The sequence below is a fragment of the Watersipora subatra genome, chromosome 5, assembly GCF_963576615.1.
Source record: "Watersipora subatra chromosome 5, tzWatSuba1.1, whole genome shotgun sequence".
In the NCBI taxonomy this organism is placed as follows: Eukaryota; Metazoa; Bryozoa; class Gymnolaemata; order Cheilostomatida; family Watersiporidae; genus Watersipora; species Watersipora subatra.
This window is the reverse complement of record NC_088712.1, coordinates 24397904-24404267: the sequence shown is the minus strand read 5'-3', so window position 1 is coordinate 24404267 and position 6364 is coordinate 24397904. Positions and strand designations below refer to the sequence as shown.

The window sequence follows — 6364 nt, the reverse complement described above, 5'->3', positions numbered from 1 at the left end:
GCCAAGTTGTCCAAGTAATATCTGCTGAGCGTGGAATTCTGGTGACAATGATCGGAGCAGTAAAAGCTTCTGTAGGATGTGTTTCACCATTTCTATTTTCCCCCATGCTTTCAAGAGCACCAACTGAAACTATTGGTGCGGCGAACCCTTCAGGGTGGATTAATGCCAAGATCTTCAAACAGTGGCTTCAGCACTTCATCAAGCATAGTCGATGCTCAAGAGAACCACCTGCCCTGTCATTACTTGACAACCAGGACAGCCACCTAAACCTCGCAGCAATTGAATTTGCTAAGCAGAATGGTGTGGTAATGTTAACCTTCCTTCCCCATTGTAAAACAAACTCCAATCACTTGATATAACGGTTTATGGCCTTCTAAAACGCTATTTAAATGATGCTGTAAACCTATAGCACTTGAATCGCAGAGGACAGACTGTCTACATATATGATGTTGCTAGCCTATTAGGAAAATCATTCCCACTAGCAATGACTATCTCAAATATCACATGAGGGTGCAGACGTCCAGGAATTTCACCATTTGACAGACACGCTTTTGCTGAAGATGAGTTTCTAGGCACCTTTGTAACTGATCATCCAAACCCAGATGCAGCATCATGTGGGATCCCATCTCTGGAACAGCCTATACCATCAGATCAACCTAGTTGCTCATACAGTGGAGTACAGTTATTACAAGTGACACCATAGTGGTCTCAGAGAAATACGTCCATTTGTCAAGGCAAGTCCTTGACAAATGGACAAATTTTTTTATGAAAAATGTCAAAATTTAGTTCAAAGAGTATTATATTATGTTTTAAATACAATAATTAGTTACCTTGATATGTTTGAATAGTCAAAAAATACATATATGCAACAGTAGTTAGAAATTTTGAACAGTTCAGGGAGTGGCCATTTGTGCCCCAGTGGTGGCCAAAGCTGCCCCGGATGCGGGGCAGCTTTGGCCATTAGCCAGGTACTTTTGTAATCTGTTTTTCCGGTAACAAAAGCAGTATTAGATTTTTGAAAATATCTGTTTTAATACATCAAATATATGTGAATTGCCTGTTCAAATTTCAGAAAGTTGTATTTACTATCACACAAGTTATGGTGAAATAAGTGAATTTTGGCCAACGGTGCCCCGGTTACCCCTACATATACAAACTTTCATATAAAGCAAAATCGCCAATGGCTTGTTTCAAATTAAATGCTCCTAATGTAAAGTTTAAAACGTTTTTATTAAAAAGTTTAGAGATTTTTCTATCACTTGAGATTGGTTCGTTGTTTGAGGTGATGTTATTGCCAAGATGTTTTTTAGATTGACATTGGCAAAACTTGATCGTTGTGGAAATGCTCAAAAGAAAATACATCTTTTTTTCTTTTGAGCGTTTTACCCACGATCAATTTTGTCAATTTTTCTTGAAGTTTATGCAAAGGTTGCTTCACTTTACCTTGCTTCCAAAGGGCGATCGCTAAGCGGATGTTTGGTATAAATCAAATTTCATCAAACCTTTAGAGAAGTCGTTGACAAAAATATTTTGTCGATGGTGGTAATAACGACGCTTATAAATTACGAAAAGTTGAGGTTTACCTCTATGGCTTGGAACAAAGTGATTTTTTAAAGCGATAGCAACCGTTTCGGTAGCCGTTGGGCAAAAAAACCGTTCGAATTAACAGTGTTGAGTTCGAATTATCTATAGCAATTTATCATTACGTGGGAACGGACCAAAAAACCGTTCGAATTAACCATGTGTTTGAGCTATCCGTGGGCGAGTCATCCATGTTTCACTGTACATACAATAGACATATTTCTACAAACTAACTAGATCATGGCTAAAGCCTGGTTCCCATATCGATTGCGTGACTCCGGCGGTAACATGCGCAGCAAAATGCTTGCGGCGCTAGGCTCGGCGGCATCTGTTCACATAAAAGCCACATCATTAATAATATCGTAAACATTATTGCGTAATCAAATAAAACGTTCGCTCGCCATTCCGCTCCTATAATGGTAACCTTTACCCGTACTGTGCATTTCGGGAAGATTTTACCTGCATCCTTTTACGAAATTTGAGCAGCGCTAAACAGTTGTGTTGCCGCCGGCTACTACCGGCGGTACCCAGTGTGTATGTTCCCATTTCACCGCTAATAGCCTGCGGTGCTGTCGCCGGTGCTTTGCGACGTATATGGAACCAGGCTTTAGCCAGTGTCAACAGTGCAGAGACTGCATACCGTAATCTCCCAGCTTTGTGGGCTTCAATAGTTGAGTGATGCACTCTAATCAGTATGCCTCCATATAATCAGTCTGCTGATGATACACGCACAAGATAATACAATAATTGTTATATTATACTAAAACTGGTCAGGATAACTACTAAAACTGGAGCATTATCTAGCAAGGCTAGAAAGACTCGTCAAAAAGCCCTTATTGGCTATTAGTAGTTTTGTTGATGAAAACAAGATGGTCTTAAATGCTATTTTTGTATGAGTTGTCGGTGCTTGTTCAAGAAGACAACTCCAAATTCATATTTTCCTTATGAAACATTAAATATGATTCCCACAGATGCATGCAATTCAATGGAAACCACCACAAACCAGACATTGTTAGATGCAGAAGTCTCTAATAATTAATATGGAGTGAGTTTTCAATAAACACCGATTGGTAATTAATTTTTTTAATGAAAATGCGTATGCTACTGAACTTTACAAAAATCAAAGGATAACAGTGCTATTTGCTTATTGTATTCTCAACCTATTAATTTTGTGATACTATTATGATGCAGCTTAGCTTTATTTTACTGGAAAAAGAAAAAAAATTCGCATTTAATTGTAGGCAAAAGTGTTAATTGAATAAATTAACATGGCTCCCGCGAGGGTACCAAGGTGAACAAAAGCGTCCATTTTTGAGTTGTGTCATAATTCCTGACAACACTGTACTCTAGTGTTATTGTGCTTGAAACCATGAAGGTGGAAATTTTGACATTTCAGGATTGCTTTGCCAAAGATCCAGCTGAAAGACTGACATGTGAGGAGTTGCTGAACCACCGGTACTTTGACAGTTATGATATCTATGATAAAAAACCCAACCGTCAAGGCCCAAGGGTTAGTTAATGATTTAGTCTGTCTAAATTATATTGATAATTGATATATAGATTGATACTCACCATTCAATCAGGTCAGCATAAATGTATCTACATCACACTTACACTTATGTATCTACATACCACTTATGTTTCTTCTCAGAATCTTCCCAAAATTATCTATGGAGGGGGACAATCCAAGTCACCAGTTCTACATCCAAAGCACAACCCTCAAATAAAGGAGACCCACCACCAACCTAAGGTGTGTGTCTAATATTTTTAGCTGATCATTGTTTGTAACCCTCTCCTGTTCGCACCTAGCATCATTAGTTTAATCAGCAACTTGATCTTTTTTCCATTTGGAGCCTATTCTTCAGCCTTCATATACTTTACATCATGACTGAAACTTGGTTAACAGTTCCCCTAAGTGTCAGTCATCACATAGTGCAGTTACCCGGTAACAGTACTATTGTTCATATATATTATATCATGGCTGAAACTTGGTTCACAGTTCCCCTATGTGTCAGTCATGACATAGTGCAGTTACCCTGTAACAGTACTATTGTTCATATATATTATATCATGACTGAAACTTAGGCTAACTGTACTATTGCTCTGACTAGAAGTTCAAAAACATACAAACGGTTTAACATAGGTAACATTTATAATTGTTCTATTTAAGTAGCTTTTTAAAAAAAAGTTGTAGTTTGGGCATTTACTTGGCTCTTATTGGGAACACAATTTATTTAAGTAGTATTGTTTATACAGTGGACTCTCCTATAATATAAACCTTCTATGACGCAAATTCCATTTAACGTAAAGAAAAATATTGTTTTCTTTTGGGGTGCACTTGAAAGAGTTTAACGACTCACCAGGGTATATCTATTATTTAAACTAGTACCATGAGAGATCGTCAAGTACGCAGATAAAACACAGATAATAAGTAGCTGCATGATTATTCAGCAATGTTTAGTAATAGCATATATACAACTTTCATGACACGCTAGTTAGTAGTGATCATCAGATGTGTCTACAAAATGGAGAGTAAGTAGCTGCACAGTTGTTTATTAATACTTAAAGGAGGTTGATGAGTGCAGGTGTTACACTGTCGGTCTATCAATCTGAATGTCACTAAAAATTGAAACAGTACTTAAAGGTTGTATCTGTAAGATCTCCCAATGTTAAAGGTTGACTTGCAACAAAATTCACGTTTCAGTTATTTGGTATCAAAAGATTCACCACGTCTTACTGTGCTGTGTTGTAGGTGCAAAATATGTGGAAATGTAATTGCAAGCTCTCAAAAGCTTAATACGAACAGTTAATCGCCTCCATCACGAAAACGCCGTAGATTAGAATCCGTTTCCAAAACGGCTCAAATGGGATGTAATTGAACGAGATGGCTTCTGTTTACACTTTCATGCAACCTCATTCGTTGAAATATTCTTGCAAATATACTTCACGCATTCAATAAAACCATGTCTATTGTTCTTACACGTTTATTTCATCGTCATTGTAATGCCGTCACTTTCAGCACTGATATCTTATAACCTGTCGTGAAAATTCATTCAATTTTTTAACCTTAGCTTGAAGGAGTACATATCATTGTGGGATAAACATGACAAGCCTGTTGTTCACCTGTGATAGTCGAAAAATGCTGCAAAAATTATTTGCGCTGTTTGACAGGCAGTATGGGTCACATGATCAGATTACAACTAGATGATTAGACCAAGCCGAGACAAAACTTCAAAGTAGCGAGCATCTATATTTGATACGGGGTCTTCGGGAAAACTCGAAGTGTTTGTCATAAACTAGTGCTGCGAGAAGTTTTATAGTTAGCCTTTTATTGGCCTTTTAATTTATGTGAGAACATCACGTGTCAAAACAATAACCAAATGGATTAACTACGTCAGACAAATAAACTGATTCCGATCTACGGCGGTTTCTTGATGGCGGCGATTAACTGTTAGTTTTTGAGATTTTAAATGCTTGTTAGCACATTTCCACATATTTTGTGCCTACAACACAGCAGAGTAAGACACGGTGAATCTTTTGATACCAAATAACTGTAATGAGAATTTTGTTGCAAGTAAACCTTTAAAGGCGGTTGATTAGTCCAGGTGTTACACTGTCGGTCTATCAATCTGCATGTCACGAATTGGAGTCTCGTTGAAATCAATCTTTTATCCTAACCTCCAGCCCTGTTTTCACAAAAAAAAGCCAGACAGAGGCGACTCTTATGGTAGTGCTTGTATATTTTTGCTTCAATTTATTTTATTTCATACAATAAAAAATGTTGGAAAGATCGGTTTAATATTGAAGGTGTAGACTTCCCATAACTTGACGTATTATTACCGTAATCATGAACCCTACACTGAGTGAAAATGATGAGAAAAAAGAGAAAATGTGTCGATATCAACCAATAATATCGCAGTTACTGCACCGGAATTAAATTAAAAAATTAAGTTCAGTTTTTTCTGTTTGACGGGACAAAGAGGTGAGTTAGGGTCAATCTTTGTACGAATTAGGAAATTTACATTTATCTTACTGTTGGTATAACATATTATTTACATAGTAAGAACGTCTACTGTTTAATAAAATGTTACTACTAAGAGACACTGGCTCTTGCTAACTTCAGAAAAAAACTGCATTGAATCTGTTAACCTCCAATCTGTTGCAGGGGGCGACAACTCACCTTCCAAACATCTGACAACCTTCCGCTCATACCATGTTTGCAAGAGTTCACTAGCAGCAGCAGTAGCAGCAGCAGTTGATGGGACCATTGGCTGATAGGTACACTTTCATTCAGCTCACAAATCAGCCATCATATTATCTCCTTGACTGTTCCAACTCACCCGTGTTGTCTTGCACTTTCTTACCTCTGTATATTTATCATATTTCATGAGATACTTTTTATCCACCTTCCCATTTTCTACCTTTATGATGCTCCAACTTTTACAGTTTTTAGAACAGATCTGACCTTGATTCTTTTTATCCAGTTCAACTTTGAACTTGCTTTTAAATTGTATTTTCCTTCCTCAACAACAGCTTAGCTAAGCTCACAAAGTCTGTGTGATTTTCTACTTGCCAAGAATTCATTACTTGCTGTTTTTTTCTAAACATCCACGAGCACCCGTCCAATTGATATCAAGGAACTGTTTAGATGATATTAGTATTCACTTTCCATTTACCGTCTATTTATTTGTTGTTGTAATATAGACATAATTATTTTATTGCCACTTTCATACATTCAAGGCGCAGGGCATTTCTACCAAATAACTAGATCATGGCCAAGCCA

General features: G+C 37.2%; 1 pseudogene; it reads left to right on the top strand.

Annotated features, from left to right (window-relative positions):
• LOC137396170 (cyclin-dependent kinase-like 1) overlaps positions 1 to 5856 on the top strand; it is a 363103-nt pseudogene extending 357247 nt beyond the window's left edge.
• The last annotated feature ends 508 nt before the right edge of the window (positions 5857 to 6364 follow it).